This window comes from Hyla sarda, unplaced genomic scaffold (genome assembly GCF_029499605.1).
Source record: "Hyla sarda isolate aHylSar1 unplaced genomic scaffold, aHylSar1.hap1 scaffold_488, whole genome shotgun sequence".
In the NCBI taxonomy this organism is placed as follows: Eukaryota; Metazoa; Chordata; class Amphibia; order Anura; family Hylidae; genus Hyla; species Hyla sarda.
The window spans coordinates 157810-182500 of record NW_026610500.1 but is presented as its reverse complement, the minus strand read 5'-3'; the positions used below and the strand labels follow the sequence as shown (position 1 = coordinate 182500).

General features: G+C 42.7%; 4 pseudogenes; all 4 read left to right on the top strand.

Annotated features, from left to right (window-relative positions):
- The first annotated feature begins 646 nt into the window (after window positions 1-646).
- On the top strand, window positions 647-749 carry LOC130336641 (U2 spliceosomal RNA; annotated as a pseudogene).
- A 3079-nt stretch (window positions 750-3828) lies between these two features.
- LOC130336640 (U2 spliceosomal RNA) lies at window positions 3829-3931 on the top strand (annotated as a pseudogene).
- A 6263-nt stretch (window positions 3932-10194) lies between these two features.
- LOC130336639 (U2 spliceosomal RNA) lies at window positions 10195-10297 on the top strand (annotated as a pseudogene).
- A 4673-nt stretch (window positions 10298-14970) lies between these two features.
- Window positions 14971-15073, top strand: LOC130336644 (U2 spliceosomal RNA; annotated as a pseudogene).
- The last annotated feature ends 9618 nt before the right edge of the window (window positions 15074-24691 follow it).

The following is a 24691-nucleotide window of genomic DNA, read 5'->3' as shown; positions in this document are numbered from 1 at the left end:
CATCCAGGACCCTTAGCACTGTGATATGCTACTCAATACCACTGGCATGGCCAGGTGTAAACAACATCTGACCTTTGTTGTGTATGTAACCATGGAGATTGTGATGTCACCTAGGCCCACCAAAGAACAGCCTTGTCAGAAGCAGCACTGCCATGAGCAGAAGCAGCAGATCCATAGGTTTTCAAATAAGCTGGATTTAACCAAGACAAGTGAGTCCAATAGGATGCAGGTATGTCCTCTATCCTTACAGCTTCCCGTGGCTGTTGGTTTTATACCGTTTGGGGACAGCCAAGGAGGCGTCAGCAGGCAACACAGGTAAGTGTGTGCTTGTGTGTGTGTGTGTGTGTGTGTGTTTCCTATGCAGATCCTAAACCCAGTATCAAATGCAAGTAGGAGGAGTAAGAAGGGTTCCTGCCAAAGCCAGGTTATGGATTGCATTTAAAAATGGTCCATCAGAGTAAAATGGACTCCCATCTTCCTGCTTAGCAATAATGATATGGGTTTAGGGTCTGCTGTGTGTACTGGTGGGTGACTGCCACCCAGCCAGAGTGTGTATGGGAGGCTGCCAGCCAGCCTCCCTTCCTACAAGTAGTGATGGTGCATGTGAAGGGGACAGCGTTGGTTCCTCCCCTTTCACAGTTATCACTTCTCATTCTTCCTTTTGGCTGGTATCAAATGTGGTGTCTGTTTATATCAGTTTAATATCTGATATGTCCCCTATCTGGTAGCATATATTAAATGCACCACCAGGGTTCAGTGTTGGAAAGAAAGATTACCTGTTTATTTGCTGCAGCTGCTTGCTGGCTAGTCCAGTGGGCCCCTACTGCAGGCAAAAGACAATAGATGGTGCCGCTTGTGTCTGGCCCCTGTTGGAGCGACCAGGCACAGGACTGCTGCTGCTGAATGTCCTTTTTAATTGAATAAGCTCAGCAACCAGCACACCTGTGCAGGTTGGACATGACATGATAGGTAGCTGTCTTTCAGGTAGTGGGTGCTGAATCTTGTTAATTGACATGGGGGTGTCATTGCTGTTGATTGACCATGCATTGGTACTGTGGTATTGGAATAATTAAAACAAATGTTGCCAGCCAGCCATCCATTGCAATAATGGATAGGACATCAGCTATGAGGCATTTGTTTGTACAAACTGCTGCTCACGACTAATGTTGTAATATAGTGTCTCCATCTGCTGGTGGTATTGAATAAGCAATAGTGCAATGATAGGGTCTGAAAAAGGAGTAAAATAAGAAGCAGCAGCATAGGAAAAAAGGAGGAAAGAAGGAAAACATGGAGAGAAGAAAAAAAGAAGGTAAAAAAAAGGTGAAAACATGTTTAAAAAAGTATTTCCATCTCTCTCTCTCTCTATATATGTATATATATATATATATATATATATATATATTTAAAAGAAAAAAAAATTATATATATATATATATATATATGTATATATACATATAGAGAGAGAGAAAGAGATAGATAGATAGATAGATAGATACACATACATACATACATACATACATACATACATACAACATACATACATACATATGTGTGTATTGTTGGAGTTGCAAACATGGGTGCACTTGACAAACTCAGTGCGGCTATTCCCCATTGAAAGATTGTTGCATCCAGGACCCTTAGCACTGTGATATGCTACTCAATACCACTGGCATGGCCAGGTGTAAACAACATCTGACCTTTGTTGTGTATGTAACCATGGAGATTGTGATGTCACCTAGGCCCACCAAAGAACAGCCTTGTCAGAAGCAGCACTGCCATGATCAGAAGCAGCAGCACCATAAGTTTTCAAATAAGCTGGATTTAACCAAGACAAGTGAGTCCAATAGGATGCAGGTATGTCCTCTATCCTTACAGCTTCCCGTGGCTGTTGGTTTTATACCGTTTGGGGACAGCCAAGGAGGCGTCAGCAGACAACACAGGTAAGTGTGTGCTTGTGTGTGTGTGTGTGTGTGTTTCCTATGCAGATCCTAAACCCAGTATCAAATGCAAGTAGGAGGAGTAAGAAGGGTTCCTGCCAAAGCCAGGTTATGGATTGCATTTAAAAATGGTCCATCAGAGTGAAATGGACTCCCATCTTCCTGCTTAGCAATAATGATATGGGTTTAGGGCCTGCTGTGTGTACTGGTGGGTGACTGCCACCCAGCCAGAGTGTGTATGGGAGGCTGCCAGCCAGCCTACCTTCCTACAAGTAGTGATGGTGCATGTGAAGGGGACAGCGTTGGTTCCTCCCCTTTCACAGTTATCACTTCTCATTCTTCCTTTTGGCTGGTATCAAATGTGGTGTCTGTTTATATCAGTTTAATATCTGATATGTCCCCTATCTGGTAGCATATATTAAGTGCACCACCAGGGTTCAGTGTTGGAAAGAAAGATTACCTGTTTATTTACTGCTGCAGCTGCTTGCTGGCTAGTCCAGTGGGCCCTTACTGCAGGCAAAAGACAATAGGTGGTGCCGCTTGTGTCTGGCCCCTGTTGGAGCGACCAGGCACAGGACTGCTGCTGCTGAATGTCCTCTTTAATTGAATAAGCTCAGCAACCAGCACACCTGTGCAGGTTGGACATGACATGATAGGTAGCTGTCTTTCAGGTAGTGGGTGCTGAATCTTGTTAATTGACATGGGGGTGTCATTGCTGTTGATTGACCATGCATTGGTACTGTGGTATTGGAATAATAAAAACAAATGTTGCCAGCCAACCATCCATTGCAATAATGGATAGGACATCAGCTATGAGGCATTTGTTTGTACAAACTGCTGCTCACAACTAATGTTGTAATATAGTGTCTCCATCTGCTGGTGGTATTGAATAAGCAATAGTGCAATGATAGGGTCTGAAAAAGAAGAAAAATAAGAAGCAGCAGCATAGGAAAAAAGGAGGAAAGAAGGAAAACATGGAGAGAAGAAAAAAAGAAGGTTAAAAAAAAAGGTGAAAACATGTTTAAAAAAGTATTTCCATCTCTCTCTCTCTCTCTCTCTCTCTCTCTCTCTCTCTCTATATATATATATATATATATATACATATAGAAAGAGAGAAAGAGATATATAGATACATACATACATACATACATACATACATACATACATATGTGTGTATTGTTGGAGTTGCAAACATGGGTGCACTTGACAAACTCAGTGCGGCTATTCCCCATTGAAAGATTGTTGCATCCAGGACCCTTAGCACTGTGATATGCTACTCAATACCACTGGCATGGCCAGGTGTAAACAACATCTGACCTTTGTTGTGTATGTAACCATGGAGATTGTGATGTCACCTAGGCCCACCAAAGAACAGCCTTGTCAGAAGCAGCACTGCCATGAGCAGAAGCAGCAGATCCATAGGTTTTCAAATAAGCTGGATTTAACCAAGACAAGTGAGTCCAATAGGATGCAGGTATGTCCTCTAGCCTTACAGCTTCCCGTGGCTGTTGGTTTTATACCGTTTGGGGACAGCCAAGGAGGCGTCAGCAGGCAACACAGGTAAGTGTGTGCTTGTGTGTGTGTGTGTGTGTGTGTGTTTCCTATGCAGATCCTAAACCCAGTATCAAATGCAAGTAGGAGGAGTAAGAAGGGTTCCTGCCAAAGCCAGGTTATGGATTGCATTTAAAAATGGTCCATCAGAGTAAAATGGACTCCCATCTTCCTGCTTAGCAATAATGATATGGGTTTAGGGTCTGCTGTGTGTACTGGTGGGTGACTGCCACCCAGCCAGAGTGTGTATGGGAGGCTGCCAGCCAGCCTCCCTTCCTACAAGTAGTGATGGTGCATGTGAAGGGGACAGCGTTGGTTCCTCCCCTTTCACAGTTATCACTTCTCATTCTTCCTTTTGGCTGGTATCAAATGTGGTGTCTGTTTATATCAGTTTAATATCTGATATGTCCCCTATCTGGTAGCATATATTAAATGCACCACCAGGGTTCAGTGTTGGAAAGAAAGATTACCTGTTTATTTGCTGCAGCTGCTTGCTGGCTAGTCCAGTGGGCCCCTACTGCAGGCAAAAGACAATAGATGGTGCCGCTTGTGTCTGGCCCCTGTTGGAGCGACCAGGCACAGGACTGCTGCTGCTGAATGTCCTTTTTAATTGAATAAGCTCAGCAACCAGCACACCTGTGCAGGTTGGACATGACATGATAGGTAGCTGTCTTTCAGGTAGTGGGTGCTGAATCTTGTTAATTGACATGGGGGTGTCATTGCTGTTGATTGACCATGCATTGGTACTGTGGTATTGGAATAATTAAAACAAATGTTGCCAGCCAGCCATCCATTGCAATAATGGATAGGACATCAGCTATGAGGCATTTGTTTGTACAAACTGCTGCTCACGACTAATGTTGTAATATAGTGTCTCCATCTGCTGGTGGTATTGAATAAGCAATAGTGCAATGATAGGGTCTGAAAAAGGAGTAAAATAAGAAGCAGCAGCATAGGAAAAAAGGAGGAAAGAAGGAAAACATGGAGAGAAGAAAAAAAGAAGGTAAAAAAAGGTGAAAACATGTTTAAAAAAGTATTTCCATCTCTCTCTCTCTCTCTATATATGTATATATATATATATATATATATATATATCTAAAAGAAAAAAAAATTATATATACATATATATATATATATATATATACACATATAGAGAGAGAGAAAGAGATAGATAGATAGATAGATAGATAGATAGATACACATACATACATACATACAACATACATACATACATACGTGTGTATTGTTGGAGTTGCAAACATGGGTGCACTTGACAAACTCAGTGCGGCTATTCCCCATTGAAAGATTGTTGCATCCAGGACCCTTAGCACTGTGATATGCTACTCAATACCACTGGCATGGCCAGGTGTAAACAACATCTGACCTTTGTTGTGTATGTAACCATGGAGATTGTGATGTCACCTAGGCCCACCAAAGAACAGCCTTGTCAGAAGCAGCACTGCCATGATCAGAAGCAGCAGCACCATAAGTTTTCAAATAAGCTGGATTTAACCAAGACAAGTGAGTCCAATAGGATGCAGGTATGTCCTCTATCCTTACAGCTTCCCGTGGCTGTTGGTTTTATACCGTTTGGGGACAGCCAAGGAGGCGTCAGCAGACAACACAGGTAAGTGTGTGCTTGTGTGTGTGTGTGTGTGTTTCCTATGCAGATCCTAAACCCAGTATCAAATGCAAGTAGGAGGAGTAAGAAGGGTTCCTGCCAAAGCCAGGTTATGGATTGCATTTAAAAATGGTCCATCAGAGTGAAATGGACTCCCATCTTCCTGCTTAGCAATAATGATATGGGTTTAGGGCCTGCTGTGTGTACTGGTGGGTGACTGCCACCCAGCCAGAGTGTGTATGGGAGGCTGCCAGCCAGCCTACCTTCCTACAAGTAGTGATGGTGCATGTGAAGGGGACAGCGTTGGTTCCTCCCCTTTCACAGTTATCACTTCTCATTCTTCCTTTTGGCTGGTATCAAATGTGGTGTCTGTTTATATCAGTTTACTATCTGATAGAACCCCTATCTGGTAGCATATATTAAGTGCACCACCAGGGTTCAGTGTTGGAAAGAAAGATTACCTGTTTATTTACTGCTGCAGCTGCTTGCTGGCTAGTCCAGTGGGCCCCTACTGCAGGCAAAAGACAATAGGTGGTGCCGCTTGTGTCTGGCCCCTGTTGCAGCGACCAGGCACAGGACTGCTGCTGCTGAATGTCCTCTTTAATTGAATAAGCTCAGCAACCAGCACACCTGTGCAGGTTGGACATGAGATGATAGGTAGCTGTCTTTCAGGTAGTGGGTGCTGAATCTTGTTAATTGACATGGGGGTGTCATTGCTGTTGATTGACCATGCATTGGTACTGTGGTATTGGAATAATAAAAACAAATGTTGCCAGCCAACCATCCATTGCAATAATGGATAGGACATCAGCTATGAGGCATTTGTTTGTACAAACTGCTGCTCACAACTAATGTTGTAATATAGTGTCTCCATCTGCTGGTGGTATTGAATAAGCAATAGTGCAATGATAGGGTCTGAAAAAGAAGAAAAATAAGAAGCAGCAGCATAGGAAAAAAGGAGGAAAGAAGGAAAACATGGAGAGAAGAAAAAAAGAAGGTTAAAAAAAAAGGTGAAAACATGTTTAAAAAAGTATTTCCATCTCTCTCTCTCTCTCTCTCTCTCTCTCTCTCTCTCTCTCTCTCTCTCTCTCTCTCTCTATATATATATATACATATAGAAAGAGAGAAAGAGATAGATAGATAGATAGATAGATAGATACATACATACATACATACATACATATGTGTGTATTGTTGGAGTTGCAAACATGGGTGCACTTGACAAACTCAGTGCGGCTATTCCCCATTGAAAGATTGTTGCATCCAGGACCCTTAGCACTGTGATATGCTACTCAATACCACTGGCATGGCCAGGTGTAAACAACATCTGACCTTTGTTGTGTATGTAACCATGGAGATTGTGATGTCACCTAGGCCCACCAAAGAACAGCCTTGTCAGAAGCAGCACTGCCATGAGCAGAAGCAGCAGATCCATAGGTTTTCAAATAAGCTGGATTTAACCAAGACAAGTGAGTCCAATAGGATGCAGGTATGTCCTCTATCCTTACAGCTTCCCGTGGCTGTTGGTTTTATACCGTTTGGGGACAGCCAAGGAGGCGTCAGCAGGCAACACAGGTAAGTGTGTGCTTGTGTGTGTGTGTTTCCTATGCAGATCCTAAACCCAGTATCAAATGCAAGTAGGAGGAGTAAGAAGGGTTCCTGCCAAAGCCAGGTTATGGATTGCATTTAAAAATGGTCCATCAGAGTGAAATGGACTCCCATCTTCCTGCTTAGCAATAATGATATGGGTTTAGGGTCTGCTGTGTGTACTGGTGGGTGACTGCCACCCAGCCAGAGTGTGTATGGGAGGCTGCCAGCCAGCCTACCTTCCTACAAGTAGTGATGGTGCATGTGAAGGGGACAGCGTTGGTTCCTCCCCTTTCACAGTTATCACTTCTCATTCTTCCTTTTGGCTGGTATCAAATGTGGTGTCTGTTTATATCAGTTTAATATCTTATATCTGGTAGCATATATTAAATGCACCACCAGGGTTCAGTGTTGGAAAGAAAGATTACCTGTTTATTTGCTGCAGCTGCTTGCTGGCTAGTCCAGTGGGCCCCTACTGCAGGCAAAAGACAATAGGTGGTGCCGCTTGTGTCTGGCCCCTGTTGGAGCGACCAGGCACAGGACTGCTGCTGCTGAATGTCCTCTTTAATTGAATAAGCTCAGCAACCAGCACACCTGTGTAGGTTGGACATGACATGATAGGTAGCTGTCTTTCAGGTAGTGGGTGCTGAATCTTGTTAATTGACATGGGGGTGTCATTGCTGTTGATTGACCATGCATTGGTACTGTGGTATTGGAATAATTAAAACAAATGTTGCCAGCCAGCCATCCATTGCAATAATGGATAGGACATCAGCTATGAGGCATTTGTTTGTACAAACTGCTGCTCACGACTAATGTTGTAATATAGTGTCTCCATCTGCTGGTGGTATTGAATAAGCAATAGTGCAATGATAGGGTCTGAAAAAGGAGTAAAATAAGAAGCAGCAGCATAGGAAAAAAGGAGGAAAGAAGGAAAACATGGAGAGAAGAAAAAAAGAAGGTAAAAAAAAGGTGAAAACATGTTTAAAAAAGTATTTCCATCTCTCTCTCTCTCTATATATGTATATATATATATATATATATATATATTTAAAAGAAAAAAAAATTATATATATATATATATATATATATATATACATATAGAGAGAGAGAAAGAGATAGATAGATAGATAGATAGATACACATACATACATACATACATACATACATACAACATACATACATACATATGTGTGTATTGTTGGAGTTGCAAACATGGGTGCACTTGACAAACTCAGTGCGGCTATTCCCCATTGAAAGATTGTTGCATCCAGGACCCTTAGCACTGTGATATGCTACTCAATACCACTGGCATGGCCAGGTGTAAACAACATCTGACCTTTGTTGTGTATGTAACCATGGAGATTGTGATGTCACCTAGGCCCACCAAAGAACAGCCTTGTCAGAAGCAGCACTGCCATGATCAGAAGCAGCAGCACCATAAGTTTTCAAATAAGCTGGATTTAACCAAGACAAGTGAGTCCAATAGGATGCAGGTATGTCCTCTATCCTTACAGCTTCCCGTGGCTGTTGGTTTTATACCGTTTGGGGACAGCCAAGGAGGCGTCAGCAGACAACACAGGTAAGTGTGTGCTTGTGTGTGTGTGTGTGTGTGTGTGTTTCCTATGCAGATCCTAAACCCAGTATCAAATGCAAGTAGGAGGAGTAAGAAGGGTTCCTGCCAAAGCCAGGTTATGGATTGCATTTAAAAATGGTCCATCAGAGTGAAATGGACTCCCATCTTCCTGCTTAGCAATAATGATATGGGTTTAGGGCCTGCTGTGTGTACTGGTGGGTGACTGCCACCCAGCCAGAGTGTGTATGGGAGGCTGCCAGCCAGCCTACCTTCCTACAAGTAGTGATGGTGCATGTGAAGGGGACAGCGTTGGTTCCTCCCCTTTCACAGTTATCACTTCTCATTCTTCCTTTTGGCTGGTATCAAATGTGGTGTCTGTTTATATCAGTTTAATATCTGATATGTCCCCTATCTGGTAGCATATATTAAGTGCACCACCAGGGTTCAGTGTTGGAAAGAAAGATTACCTGTTTATTTACTGCTGCAGCTGCTTGCTGGCTAGTCCAGTGGGCCCTTACTGCAGGCAAAAGACAATAGGTGGTGCCGCTTGTGTCTGGCCCCTGTTGGAGCGACCAGGCACAGGACTGCTGCTGCTGAATGTCCTCTTTAATTGAATAAGCTCAGCAACCAGCACACCTGTGCAGGTTGGACATGACATGATAGGTAGCTGTCTTTCAGGTAGTGGGTGCTGAATCTTGTTAATTGACATGGGGGTGTCATTGCTGTTGATTGACCATGCATTGGTACTGTGGTATTGGAATAATAAAAACAAATGTTGCCAGCCAACCATCCATTGCAATAATGGATAGGACATCAGCTATGAGGCATTTGTTTGTACAAACTGCTGCTCACAACTAATGTTGTAATATAGTGTCTCCATCTGCTGGTGGTATTGAATAAGCAATAGTGCAATGATAGGGTCTGAAAAAGAAGAAAAATAAGAAGCAGCAGCATAGGAAAAAAGGAGGAAAGAAGGAAAACATGGAGAGAAGAAAAAAAGAAGGTTAAAAAAAAAGGTGAAAACATGTTTAAAAAAGTATTTCCATCTCTCTCTCTCTCTCTCTCTCTCTCTCTCTCTCTCTCTCTCTCTCTCTCTCTCTCTCTCTCTCTCTCTATATATATATATATATACATATAGAAAGAGAGAAAGAGATATATAGATACATACATACATACATACATACATACATACATACATATGTGTGTATTGTTGGAGTTGCAAACATGGGTGCACTTGACAAACTCAGTGCGGCTATTCCCCATTGAAAGATTGTTGCATCCAGGACCCTTAGCACTGTGATATGCTACTCAATACCACTGGCATGGCCAGGTGTAAACAACATCTGACCTTTGTTGTGTATGTAACCATGGAGATTGTGATGTCACCTAGGCCCACCAAAGAACAGCCTTGTCAGAAGCAGCACTGCCATGAGCAGAAGCAGCAGATCCATAGGTTTTCAAATAAGCTGGATTTAACCAAGACAAGTGAGTCCAATAGGATGCAGGTATGTCCTCTATCCTTACAGCTTCCCGTGGCTGTTGGTTTTATACCGTTTGGGGACAGCCAAGGAGGCGTCAGCAGGCAACACAGGTAAGTGTGTGCTTGTGTGTGTGTGTGTGTGTGTGTGTTTCCTATGCAGATCCTAAACCCAGTATCAAATGCAAGTAGGAGGAGTAAGAAGGGTTCCTGCCAAAGCCAGGTTATGGATTGCATTTAAAAATGGTCCATCAGAGTAAAATGGACTCCCATCTTCCTGCTTAGCAATAATGATATGGGTTTAGGGTCTGCTGTGTGTACTGGTGGGTGACTGCCACCCAGCCAGAGTGTGTATGGGAGGCTGCCAGCCAGCCTCCCTTCCTACAAGTAGTGATGGTGCATGTGAAGGGGACAGCGTTGGTTCCTCCCCTTTCACAGTTATCACTTCTCATTCTTCCTTTTGGCTGGTATCAAATGTGGTGTCTGTTTATATCAGTTTAATATCTGATATGTCCCCTATCTGGTAGCATATATTAAATGCACCACCAGGGTTCAGTGTTGGAAAGAAAGATTACCTGTTTATTTGCTGCAGCTGCTTGCTGGCTAGTCCAGTGGGCCCCTACTGCAGGCAAAAGACAATAGATGGTGCCGCTTGTGTCTGGCCCCTGTTGGAGCGACCAGGCACAGGACTGCTGCTGCTGAATGTCCTTTTTAATTGAATAAGCTCAGCAACCAGCACACCTGTGCAGGTTGGACATGACATGATAGGTAGCTGTCTTTCAGGTAGTGGGTGCTGAATCTTGTTAATTGACATGGGGGTGTCATTGCTGTTGATTGACCATGCATTGGTACTGTGGTATTGGAATAATTAAAACAAATGTTGCCAGCCAGCCATCCATTGCAATAATGGATAGGACATCAGCTATGAGGCATTTGTTTGTACAAACTGCTGCTCACGACTAATGTTGTAATATAGTGTCTCCATCTGCTGGTGGTATTGAATAAGCAATAGTGCAATGATAGGGTCTGAAAAAGGAGTAAAATAAGAAGCAGCAGCATAGGAAAAAAGGAGGAAAGAAGGAAAACATGGAGAGAAGAAAAAAAGAAGGTAAAAAAAGGTGAAAACATGTTTAAAAAAGTATTCCCATCTCTCTCTCTCTCTATATATATGTATATATATATATATATATATATCTAAAAGAAAAAAAAATTATATATACATATATATATATATATATATATACACATATAGAGAGAGAGAAAGAGATAGATAGATAGATAGATAGATAGATACACATACATACATACATACAACATACATACATACATACGTGTGTATTGTTGGAGTTGCAAACATGGGTGCACTTGACAAACTCAGTGCGGCTATTCCCCATTGAAAGATTGTTGCATCCAGGACCCTTAGCACTGTGATATGCTACTCAATACCACTGGCATGGCCAGGTGTAAACAACATCTGACCTTTGTTGTGTATGTAACCATGGAGATTGTGATGTCACCTAGGCCCACCAAAGAACAGCCTTGTCAGAAGCAGCACTGCCATGATCAGAAGCAGCAGCACCATAAGTTTTCAAATAAGCTGGATTTAACCAAGACAAGTGAGTCCAATAGGATGCAGGTATGTCCTCTATCCTTACAGCTTCCCGTGGCTGTTGGTTTTATACCGTTTGGGGACAGCCAAGGAGGCGTCAGCAGACAACACAGGTAAGTGTGTGCTTGTGTGTGTGTGTGTGTGTGTGTGTGTGTGTGTTTCCTATGCAGATCCTAAACCCAGTATCAAATGCAAGTAGGAGGAGTAAGAAGGGTTCCTGCCAAAGCCAGGTTATGGATTGCATTTAAAAATGGTCCATCAGAGTGAAATGGACTCCCATCTTCCTGCTTAGCAATAATGATATGGGTTTAGGGCCTGCTGTGTGTACTGGTGGGTGACTGCCACCCAGCCAGAGTGTGTATGGGAGGCTGCCAGCCAGCCTACCTTCCTACAAGTAGTGATGGTGCATGTGAAGGGGACAGCGTTGGTTCCTCCCCTTTCACAGTTATCACTTCTCATTCTTCCTTTTGGCTGGTATCAAATGTGGTGTCTGTTTATATCAGTTTACTATCTGATAGAACCCCTATCTGGTAGCATATATTAAGTGCACCACCAGGGTTCAGTGTTGGAAAGAAAGATTACCTGTTTATTTACTGCTGCAGCTGCTTGCTGGCTAGTCCAGTGGGCCCCTACTGCAGGCAAAAGACAATAGGTGGTGCCGCTTGTGTCTGGCCCCTGTTGCAGCGACCAGGCACAGGACTGCTGCTGCTGAATGTCCTCTTTAATTGAATAAGCTCAGCAACCAGCACACCTGTGCAGGTTGGACATGAGATGATAGGTAGCTGTCTTTCAGGTAGTGGGTGCTGAATCTTGTTAATTGACATGGGGGTGTCATTGCTGTTGATTGACCATGCATTGGTACTGTGGTATTGGAATAATAAAAACAAATGTTGCCAGCCAACCATCCATTGCAATAATGGATAGGACATCAGCTATGAGGCATTTGTTTGTACAAACTGCTGCTCACAACTAATGTTGTAATATAGTGTCTCCATCTGCTGGTGGTATTGAATAAGCAATAGTGCAATGATAGGGTCTGAAAAAGAAGAAAAATAAGAAGCAGCAGCATAGGAAAAAAGGAGGAAAGAAGGAAAACATGGAGAGAAGAAAAAAAGAAGGTTAAAAAAAAAGGTGAAAACATGTTTAAAAAAGTATTTCCATCTCTCTCTCTCTCTCTCTCTCTCTCTCTCTCTCTCTCTCTCTCTCTCTCTCTCTCTCTCTCTCTATATATATATATATATACATATAGAAAGAGAGAAAGAGATAGATAGATAGATAGATAGATACATACATACATACATACATACATACATACATACATACATACATACATATGTGTGTATTGTTGGAGTTGCAAACATGGGTGCACTTGACAAACTCAGTGCGGCTATTCCCCATTGAAAGATTGTTGCATCCAGGACCCTTAGCACTGTGATATGCTACTCAATACCACTGGCATGGCCAGGTGTAAACAACATCTGACCTTTGTTGTGTATGTAACCATGGAGATTGTGATGTCACCTAGGCCCACCAAAGAACAGCCTTGTCAGAAGCAGCACTGCCATGAGCAGAAGCAGCAGATCCATAGGTTTTCAAATAAGCTGGATTTAACCAAGACAAGTGAGTCCAATAGGATGCAGGTATGTCCTCTATCCTTACAGCTTCCCGTGGCTGTTGGTTTTATACCGTTTGGGGACAGCCAAGGAGGCGTCAGCAGGCAACACAGGTAAGTGTGTGCTTGTGTGTGTGTGTGTGTGTGTTTCCTATGCAGATCCTAAACCCAGTATCAAATGCAAGTAGGAGGAGTAAGAAGGGTTCCTGCCAAAGCCAGGTTATGGATTGCATTTAAAAATGGTCCATCAGAGTGAAATGGACTCCCATCTTCCTGCTTAGCAATAATGATATGGGTTTAGGGCCTGCTGTGTGTACTGGTGGGTGACTGCCACCCAGCCAGAGTGTGTATGGGAGGCTGCCAGCCAGCCTACCTTCCTACAAGTAGTGATGGTGCATGTGAAGGGGACAGCGTTGGTTCCTCCCCTTTCACAGTTATCACTTCTCATTCTTCCTTTTGGCTGGTATCAAATGTGGTGTCTGTTTATATCAGTTTAATATCTGATATGTCTCCTATCTGGTAGCATATATTAAGTGCACCACCAGGGTTCAGTGTTGGAAAGAAAGATTACCTGTTTATTTACTGCTGCAGCTGCTTGCTGGCTAGTCCAGTGGGCCCCTACTGCAGGCAAAAGACAATAGGTGGTGCCGCTTGTGTCTGGCCCCTGTTGGAGCGACCAGGCACAGGACTGCTGCTGCTGAATGTCCTCTTTAATTGAATAAGCTCAGCAACCAGCACACCTGAGCAGGTTGGACATGACATGATAGGTAGCTGTCTTTCAGGTAGTGGGTGCTGAATCTTGTTAATTGACATGGGGGTGTCATTGCTGTTGATTGACCATGCATTGGTACTGTGGTATTGGAATAATAAAAACAAATGTTGCCAGCCAACCATCCATTGCAATAATGGATAGGACATCAGCTATGAGGCATTTGTTTGTACAAACTGCTGCTCACAACTAATGTTGTAATTTAGTGTCTCCATCTGCTGGTGGTATTGAATAAGCAATAGTGCAATGATAGGGTCTGAAAAAGAAGAAAAATAAGAAGCAGCAGCATAGGAAAAAAGGAGGAAAGAAGGAAAACAGGGAGAGAAGAAAAAAAGAAGGTTAAAAAAAAAGGTGAAAACATGTTTAAAAAAGTATTTCCATCTCTCTCTCTCTCTCTCTCTCTCTCTCTATATATATATATATATATATATATATATACATATAGAAAGAGAGAAAGAGATAGATAGATAGATAGATAGATAGATACATACATACATACATACATACATACATACGTGTGTATTGTTGGAGTTGCAAACATGGGTGCACTTGACAAACTCAGTGCGGCTATTCCCCATTGAAAGATTGTTGCATCCAGGACCCTTAGCACTGTGATATGCTACTCAATACCACTGGCATGGCCAGGTGTAAACAACATCTGACCTTTGTTGTGTATGTAACCATGGAGATTGTGATGTCACCTAGGCCCACCAAAGAACAGCCTTGTCAGAAGCAGCACTGCCATGAGCAGAAGCAGCAGATCCATAGGTTTTCAAATAAGCTGGATTTAACCAAGACAAGTGAGTCCAATAGGATGCAGGTATGTCCTCTATCCTTACAGCTTCCCGTGGCTGTTGGTTTTATACCGTTTGGGGACAGCCAAGGAGGCGTCAGCAGGCAACACAGGTAAGTGTGTGCTTGTGTGTGTGTGTGTGTGTTTCCTATGCAGATCCTAAACCCAGTATCAAATGCAAGTAGGAGGAGTAAGAAGGGTTCCTGCCAAAGCCAGGTTATGGATTGCATTAAAAAATGGTCCATCAGAGTGAAATGGACTCCCATCTTCCTGCTTAGCAATAATGATATGGGTTTAGGGTCTGCTGTGTGTACTGGTGGGTGACTGCCACCCAGCCAGAGTGTGTATGGGAGGCTGCCAGCCAGCCTCCCTTCCTACAAGTAGTGATGGTGCATGTGAAGGGGACAGCGTTGGTTCCTCCCCTTTCACAGTTATCACTTCTCATTCTTCCTTTTGGCTGGTATCAAATGTGGTGTCTGTTTATATCAGTTTAATATCTGATATGTCCCCTATCTGGTAGCATATATTAAATGCACCACCAGGATTCAGTGTTGGAAAGAAAGATTACCTGTTTATTTGCTGCAGCTGCTTGCTGGCTAGTCCAGTGGGCCCCTACTGCAGGCAAAAGACAATAGGTGGTGCCGCTTGTGTCTGGCCCCTGTTGGAGCGACCAGGCACAGGACTGCTGCTGCTGAATGTCCTCTTTAATTGAATAAGCTCAGCAACCAGCACACCTGTGCAGGTTGGACATGACATGATAGGTAGCTGTCTTTCAGGTAGTGGGTGCTGAATCTTGTTAATTGACATGGGGGTGTCATTGCTGTTGATTGACCATGCATTGGTACTGTGGTATTGGAATAATAAAAACAAATGTTGCCAGCCAACCATCCATTGCAATAATGGATAGGACATCAGCTATGAGGCATTTGTTTGTACAAACTGCTGCTCACAACTAATGTTGTAATATAGTGTCTCCATCTGCTGGTGGTATTGAATAAGCAATAGTGCAATGATAGGGTCTGAAAAAGAAGAAAAATAAGAAGCAGCAGCATAGGAAAAAAGGAGGAAAGAAGGAAAACATGGAGAGAAGAAAAAAAGAAGGTTAAAAAAAAAGGTGAAAACATGTTTAAAAAAGTATTTCCATCTCTCTCTCTCTCTATATATGTATATATATATATATATATATATTTAAAAGAAAAAAAAATTATATATATATATATATATATATATATATATATATACATATAGAAAGAGAGAAAGAGATAGATAGATAGATAGATAGATAGATAGATACATAGATACATACATACATACATTACATACATTACATACATTACATACATTACATACATACATACATACATATGTGTGTATTGTTGGAGTTGCAAACATGGGTGCACTTGACAAACTCAGTGCGGCTATTCCCCATTGAAAGATTGTTGCATCCAGGACCCTTAGCAGTGTGATATGCTACTCAATACCACTGGCATGGCCAGGTGTAAACAACATCTGACCTTTGTTGTGTATGTAACCATGGAGATTGTGATGTCACCTAGGCCCACCAAAGAACAGCCTTGTCAGAAGCAGCACTGCCATGAGCAGAAGCAGCAGATCCATAGGTTTTCAAATAAGCTGGATTTAACCAAGACAAGTGAGTCCAATAGGATGCAGCTATGTCCTCTATCCTTACAGCTTCCCGTGGCTGTTGGTTTTATACCGTTTGGGGACAGCCAAGGAGGCGTCAGCAGGCAACACAGGTAAGTGTGTGCTTGTGTGTGTGTGTGTGTGTGTTTCCTATGCAGATCCTAAACCCAGTATCAAATGCAAGTAGGAGGAGTAAGAAGGGTTCCTGCCAAAGCCAGGTTATGGATTGCATTTAAAAATGGTCCATCAGAGTGAAATGGACTCCCATCTTCCTGCTTAGCAATAATGATATGGGTTTAGGGCCTGCTGTGTGTACTGGTGGGTGACTGCCACCCAGCCAGAGTGTGTATGGGAGGCTGCCAGCCAGCCTACCTTCCTACAAGTAGTGATGGTGCATGTGAAGGGGACAGCGTTGGTTCCTCCCCTTTCACAGTTATCACTTCTCATTCTTCCTTTTGGCTGGTATCAAATGTGGTGTCTGTTTATATCAGTTTAATATCTGATATGTCCCCTATCTGGTAGCATATATTAAGTGCACCACCAGGGTTCAGTGTTGGAAAGAAAGATTACCTGTTTATTTGCTGCAGCTGCTTGCTGGCTAGTCCAGTGGGCCCCTACTGCAGGCAAAAGACAATAGGTGATGCCGCTTGTGTCTGGCCCCTGTTGGAGCGACCAGGCACAGGACTGCTGCTGCTGAATGTCCTCTTTAATTGAATAAGCTCAGCAACCAGCACACCTGTGCAGGTTGGACATGACATGATAGGTAGCTGTCTTTCAGGTAGTGGGTGCTGAATCTTGTTAATTGACCATGCATTGGTACTGTGGTATTGGAATAATTAAAACAAATGTTGCCAGCCAGCCATCCATTGCAATAATGGATAGGACATCAGCTATGAGGCATTTGTTTGTACAAACTGCTGCTCACAACTAATGTTGTAATATAGTGTCTCCATCTGCTGGTGGTATTGAATAAGCAATAGTGCAATGATAGGGTCTGAAAAAGAAGAAAAATAAGAAGCAGCAGCATAGGAAAAAAGGAGGAAAGAAGGAAAACATGGAGAGAAGAAAAAAAGAAGGTAAAAAAAAGGTGAAAACATGTTTAAAAAAGTATTTCCATCTCTCTCTCTATATATATGTATATATATATATATATTTAAAAGAAAAAAAAATTATATATATATATATATATATATATATATATATATACATATAGAGAGAAAGAGATAGATAGATAGATAGATAGATACACATACATACATACATACATACATACATACATACATACAACATACATACATATATATGTGTGTATTGTTGGAGTTGCAAACATGGGTGCACTTGACAAACTCAGTGCGGCTATTCCCCATTGAAAGATTGTTGCATCCAGGACCCTTAGCACTGTGATATGCTACTCAATACCACTGGCATGGCCAGGTGTAAACAACATCTGACCTTTGTTGTGTATGTAACCATGGAGATTGTGATGTCACCTAGGCCCACCAAAGAACAGCCTTGTCAGAAGCAGCACTGCCATGATCAGAAGCAGCAGCACCATAAGTTTTCAAATAAGCTGGATTTAACCAAGACAAGTGAGTCCAATAGGATGCAGGTATGTCCTCTATCCTTACAGCTTCCCGTGGCTGTTGGTTTTATACCGTTTGGGGACAGCCAAGGAGGCGTCAGCAGGCTACACAGGTAAGTGTGTGCTTGTGTGTGTGTGTGTGTGTGTGTTTCCTATGCAGATCCTAAACCCAGTATCAAATGCAAGTAGGAGGAGTAAGAAGGGTTCCTGCCAAAGCCAGGTTATGGATTGCATTTAAAAATGGTCCATCAGAGTGAAATGGACTCCCATCTTCCTGCTTAGCAATAATGATATGGGTTTAGGGCCTGCTGTGTGTACTGGTGGGTGACTGCCACCCAGCCAGAGTGTGTATGGGAGGCTGCCAGCCAGCCTACCTTCCTACAAGTAGTGATGGTGCATGTGAAGGGGACAGCGTTGGTTCCTCCCCTTTCACAGTTATCACTTCTCATTCTTCCTTTTGGCTGGTATCAAATGTGGTGTCTGTTTATATCAGTTTAATATCTGATATGTCCCCTATCTGGTAGCATATATTAAGTGCACCACCAGGGTTCAGTGTTGGAAAGAAAGATTACCTGTTTATTTGCTGCTGCTGCAGCTGCTTGCTGGCTAGTCCAGTGGGCCCCTACTGCAGGCAAAAGACAATAGGTGGTGCCGCTTGTGTCTGGCCCCTGTTGGAGCGACCAGGCACAGGACTGCTGCTGCTGAATGTCCTCTTTAATTGAATAAGCTCAGCAACCAGCACACCTGTGCAGGTTTGACATGACATGATAGGTAGCTGTCTTTCAGGTAGTGGGTGCTGAATCTTGTTAATTGACATGGGGGTGTCATTGCTGTTGATTGACCATGCATTGGTACTGTGGTATTGGAATAATAAAAACAAATGTTGCCAGCCAACCATCCATTGCAATAATGGATAGGACATCAGCTATGAGGCATTTGTTTGTACAAACTGCTGCTCACAACTAATGTTGTAATATAGTGTCTCCATCTGCTGGTGGTATTGAATAAGCAATAGTGCAATGATAGGGTCTGAAAAAGAGGAAAAATAAGAAGCAGCAGCATAGGAAAAAAGGAGGAAAGAAGGAAAACATGGAGAGAAGAAAAAAAGAAGGTTAAAAAAAAAGGTGAAAACATGTTTAAAAAAGTATTTCCATCTCTCTCTCTCTCTCTCTCTCTCTCTCTCTCTCTCTCTCTCTCTCTCTCTCTCTCTCTCTCTCTCTATATATATATATATACATATAGAAAGAGAGAAAGAGATAGATAGATAGATAGATAGATAGATACATAGATACATACATACATACATACATACATACATACATACATATGTGTGTATTGTTGGAGTTGCAAACATGGGTGCACTTGACAAACTCAGTGCGGCTATTCCCCATTGAAAGATTGTTGCATCCAGGACCCTTAGCACTGTGATATGCTACTCAATACCACTGGCATGGCCAGGTGTAAACAACATCTGACCTTTGTTGTGTATGTAACCATGGAGATTGTGATGTCACCTAGGCCCACCAAAGAACAGCCTTGTCAGAAGCAGCACTGCCATGAGCAGAAGCAGCAGATCCATAGGTTTTCAAATAAGCTGGATTTAACCAAGACAAGTGAGTCCAATAGGATGCAGGTATGTCCTCTATCCTTACAGCTTCCCGTGGCTTTTGGTTTTATACCGTTTGGGGACAGCCAAGGAGGCGTCAGCAGGCAACACAGGTAAGTGTGTGCTTGTGTGTGTGTGTGTGTGTGTGTTTCCTATGCAGATCCTAAACCCAGTATCAAATGCAAGTAGGAGGAGTAAGAAGGGTTCCTGCCAAATCCAGGTTATGGATTGCATTTAAAAATGGTCCATCAGAGTGAAATGGACTCCCATCTTCCTGCTTAGCAATAATGATATGGGTTTAGGGTCTGCTGTGTGTACTGGTGGGTGACTGCCACCCAGCCAGAGTGTGTATTGGAGGCTGCCAGCCAGCCTCCCTTCCTACAAGTAGTGATGGTGCATGTGAAGGGGACAGCGTTGGTTCCTCCCCTTTCACAGTTATCACTTCTCATTCTTCCTTTTGGCTGGTATCAAATGTGGTGTCTGTTTATATCAGTTTAATATCTGATATGTCCCCTATCTGGTAGCATATATTAAGTGCACCACCAGGGTTCAGTGTTGGAAAGAAAGATTACCTGTTTATTTGCTGCAGCTGCTTGCTGGCTAGTCCAGTGGGCCCCTACTGCAGGCAAAAGACAATAGGTGGTGCCGCTTGTGTCTGGCCCCTGTTGGAGCGACCAGGCACAGGACTGCTGCTGCTGAATGTCCTCTTTAATTGAATAAGCTCAGCAACCAGCACACCTGTGCAGGTTGGACATGACATGATAGGTAGCTGTCTTTCAGGTAGTGGGTGCTGAATCTTGTTAATTGACCATGCATTGGTACTGTGGTATTGGAATAATTAAAACAAATGTTGCCAGCCAGCCATCCATTGCAATAATGGATAGGACATCAGCTATGAGGCATTTGTTTGTACAAACTGCTGCTCACAACTAATGTTGTAATATAGTGTCTCCATCTGCTGGTGGTATTGAATAAGCAATAGTGCAATGATAGGGTCTGAAAAAGAGGAAAAATAAGAAGCAGCAGCATAGGAAAAAAGGAGGAAAGAAGGAAAACATGGAGAGAAGAAAAAAAGAAGGTAAAAAAAAGGTGAAAACATGTTTAAAAAAGTATTTCCATCTCTCTCTCTCTATATATGTATATATATATATATATATATTTAAAAGAAAAAAAAATTATATATATATATATATATATATATATATATATATACATATAGAGAGAGAGAAAGAGATAGATAGATAGATAGATAGATAGATACACATACATACATACAACATACATACATATATATGTGTGTATTGTTGGAGTTGCAAACATGGGTGCACTTGACAAACTCAGTGCGGCTATTCCCCATTGAAAGATTGTTGCATCCAGGACCCTTAGCACTGTGATATGCTACTCAATACCACTGGCATGGCCAGGTGTAAACAACATCTGACCTTTGTTGTGTATGTAACCATGGAGATTGTGATGTCACCTAGGCCCACCAAAGAACAGCCTTGTCAGAAGCAGCACTGCCATGATCAGAAGCAGCAGCACCATAAGTTTTCAAATAAGCTGGATTTAACCAAGACAAGTGAGTCCAATAGGATGCAGGTATGTCCTCTATCCTTACAGCTTCCCGTGGCTGTTGGTTTTATACCGTTTGGGGACAGCCAAGGAGGCGTCAGCAGACAACACAGGTAAGTGTGTGTGTGTGTTTCCTATGCAGATCCTAAACCCAGTATCAAATGCAAGTAGGAGGAGTAAGAAGGGTTCCTGCCAAAGCCAGGTTATGGATTGCATTTAAAAATGGTCCATCAGAGTGAAATGGACTCCCATCTTCCTGCTTAGCAATAATGATATGGGTTTAGGGCCTGCTGTGTGTACTGGTGGGTGACTGCCACCCAGCCAGAGTGTGTATGGGAGGCTGCCAGCCAGCCTACCTTCCTACAAGTAGTGATGGTGCATGTGAAGGGGACAGCGTTGGTTCCTCCCCTTTCACAGTTATCACTTCTCATTCTTCCTTTTGGCTGGTATCAAATGTGGTGTCTGTTTATATCAGTTTAATATCTGATTTGTCCCCTATCTGGTAGCATATATTAAGTGCACCACCATGGTTCAGTGTTGGAAAGAAAGATTACCTGTTTATTTACTGCTGCAGCTGCTTGCTGGCTAGTCCAGTGGGCCCCTGCTGCAGGCAAAAGACAATAGGTGGTGCCGCTTGTGTCTGGCCCCTGTTGGAGCGACCAGGCACAGGACTGCTGCTGCTGAATGTCCTCTTTAATTGAATAAGCTCAGCAACCAGCACACCTGTGCAGGTTGGACATGACATGATAGGTAGCTGTCTTTCAGGTAGTGGGTGCTGAATCTTGTTAATTGACATGGGGGTGTCATTGCTGTTGATTGACCATGCATTGGTACTGTGGTATTGGAATAATAAAAACAAATGTTGCCAGCCAACCATCCATTGCAATAATGGATAGGACATCAGCTATGAGGCATTTGTTTGTACAAACTGCTGCTCACAACTAATGTTGTAATATAGTGTCTCCATCTGCTGGTGGTATTGAATAAGCAATAGTGCAATGATAGGGTCTGAAAAAGAAGAAAAATAAGAAGCAGCAGCATAGGAAAAAAGGAGGAAAGAAGGAAAACATGGAGAGAAGAAAAAAAGAAGGTTAAAAAAAAAGGTGAAAACATGTTTAAAAAAGTATTTCCATCTCTCTCTCTCTCTCTCTCTCTCTCTCTCTCTCTCTCTATATATATATATATACACATATAGAAAGAGAGAAAGAGATAGATAGATAGATAGATACACATACATACATACATACATACATACATACAACATACATACATACATACATATGTGTGTATTGTTGGAGTTGCAAACATGGGTGCACTTGACAAACTCAGTGCGGCTATTCCCCATTGAAAGATTGTTGCATCCAGGACCCTTAGCACTGTGATATGCTACTCAATACCACTGGCATGGCCAGGTGTAAACAACATCTGACCTTTGTTGTGTATGTAACCATGGAGATTGTGATGTCACCTAGGCCCACCAAAGAACAGCCTTGTCAGAAGCAGCACTGCCATGATCAGAAGCAGCAGCACCATAAGTTTTCAAATAAGCTGGATTTAACCAAGACAAGTGAGTCCAATAGGATGCAGGTATGTCCTCTATCCTTACAGCTTCCCGTGGCTGTTGGTTTTATACCGTTTGGGGACAGCCAAGGAGGCGTCAGCAGGCAACACAGGTAAGTGTGTGCTTGTGTGTGTGTGTGTGTGTGTGTGTGTTTCCTATGCAGATCCTAAACCCAGTATCAAATGCAAGTAGGAGGAGTAAGAAGGGTTCCTGCCAAAGCCAGGTTATGGATTGCATTTAAAAATGGTCCATCAGAGTGAAATGGACTCCCATCTTCCTGCTTAGCAATAATGATATGGGTTTGGGGCCTGCTGTGTGTACTGGTGGGTGACTGCCACCCAGCCAGAGTGTGTATGGGAGGCTGCCAGCCAGCCTACCTTCCTACAAGTAGTGATGGTGCATGTGAAGGGGACAGCGTTGGTTCCTCCCCTTTCACAGTTATCACTTCTCATTCTTCCTTTTGGCTGGTATCAAATGTGGTGTCTGTTTATATCAGTTTACTATCTGATATGTCCCCTATCTGGTAGCATATATTAAGTGCACCACCAGGGTTCAGTGTTGGAAAGAAAGATTACCTGTTTATTTACTGCTGCAGCTGCTTGCTGGCTAGTCCAGTGGGCCCCTACTGCAGGCAAAAGACAATAGGTGGTGCCGCTTGTGTCTGGCCCCTGTTGGAGCGACCAGGCACAGGACTGCTGCTGCTGAATGTCCTCTTTAATTGAATAAACTCAGCAACCAGCACACCTGTGCAGGTTGGACATGACATGATAGGTAGCTGTCTTTCAGGTAGTGGGTGCTGAATCTTGTTAATTGACATGGGGGTGTCATTGCTGTTGATTGACCATGCATTGGTACTGTGGTATTGGAATAATTAAAACAAATGTTGCCAGCCAGCCATCCATTGCAATAATGGATAGGACATCAGCTATGAGGCATTTGTTTGTACAAACTGCTGCTCACGACTAATGTTGTAATATAGTGTCTCCATCTGCTGGTGGTATTGAATAAGCAATAGTGCAATGATAGGGTCTGAAAAAGGAGTAAAATAAGAAGCAGCAGCATAGGAAAAAAGGAGGAAAGAAGGAAAACATGGAGAGAAGAAAAAAAGAAGGTAAAAAAAAGGTGAAAACATGTTTAAAAAAGTATTTCCATCTCTCTCTCTCTCTATATATGTATATATATATATATATATATTTAAAAGAAAAAAAAAAAAAATATATATATATATATATATACACATATAGAGAGAGAGAAAGAGATAGATAGATAGATACACATACATACATACATACAACATACATACATACATACATATGTGTGTATTGTTGGAGTTGCAAACATGGGTGCACTTGACAAACTCAGTGCGGCTATTCCCCATTGAAAGATTGTTGCATCCAGGACCCTTAGCACTGTGATATGCTACTCAATACCACTGGCATGGCCAGGTGTAAACAACATCTGACCTTTGTTGTGTATGTAACCATGGAGATTGTGATGTCACCTAGGCCCACCAAAGAATAGCCTTGTCAGAAGCAGCACTGCCATGATCAGAAGCAGCAGCACCATAAGTTTTCAAATAAGCTGGATTTAACCAAGACAAGTGAGTCCAATAGGATGCAGGTATGTCCTCTATCCTTACAGCTTCCCGTGGCTGTTGGTTTTATACCGTTTGGGGACAGCCAAGGAGGCGTCAGCAGGCAACACAGGTAAGTGTGTGCTTGTGTGTGTGTGTGTGTGTGTGTGTGTGTGTTTCCTATGCAGATCCTAAACCCAGTATCAAATGCAAGTAGGAGGAGTAAGAAGGGTTCCTGCCAAAGCCAGGTTATGGATTGCATTTAAAAATGGTCCATCAGAGTGAAATGGACTCCCATCTTATCTTCCTGCTTAGCAATAATGATATGGCTTTAGGGCCTGCTGTGTGTACTGGTGGGTGACTGCCACCCAGCCAGAGTGTGTATGGGAGGCTGCCAGCCAGCCTACCTTTCTACAAGTAGTGATGGTGCATGTGAAGGGGACAGCGTTGGTTCCTCCCCTTTCACAGTTATCACTTCTCATTCTTCCTTTTGGCTGGTATCAAATGTGGTGTCTGTTTATATCAGTTTACTATCTGATATGTCTCCTATCTGGTAGCATATATTAAGTGCACCACCAGGGTTCAGTGTTGGAAAGAAAGATTACCTGTTTATTTACTGCT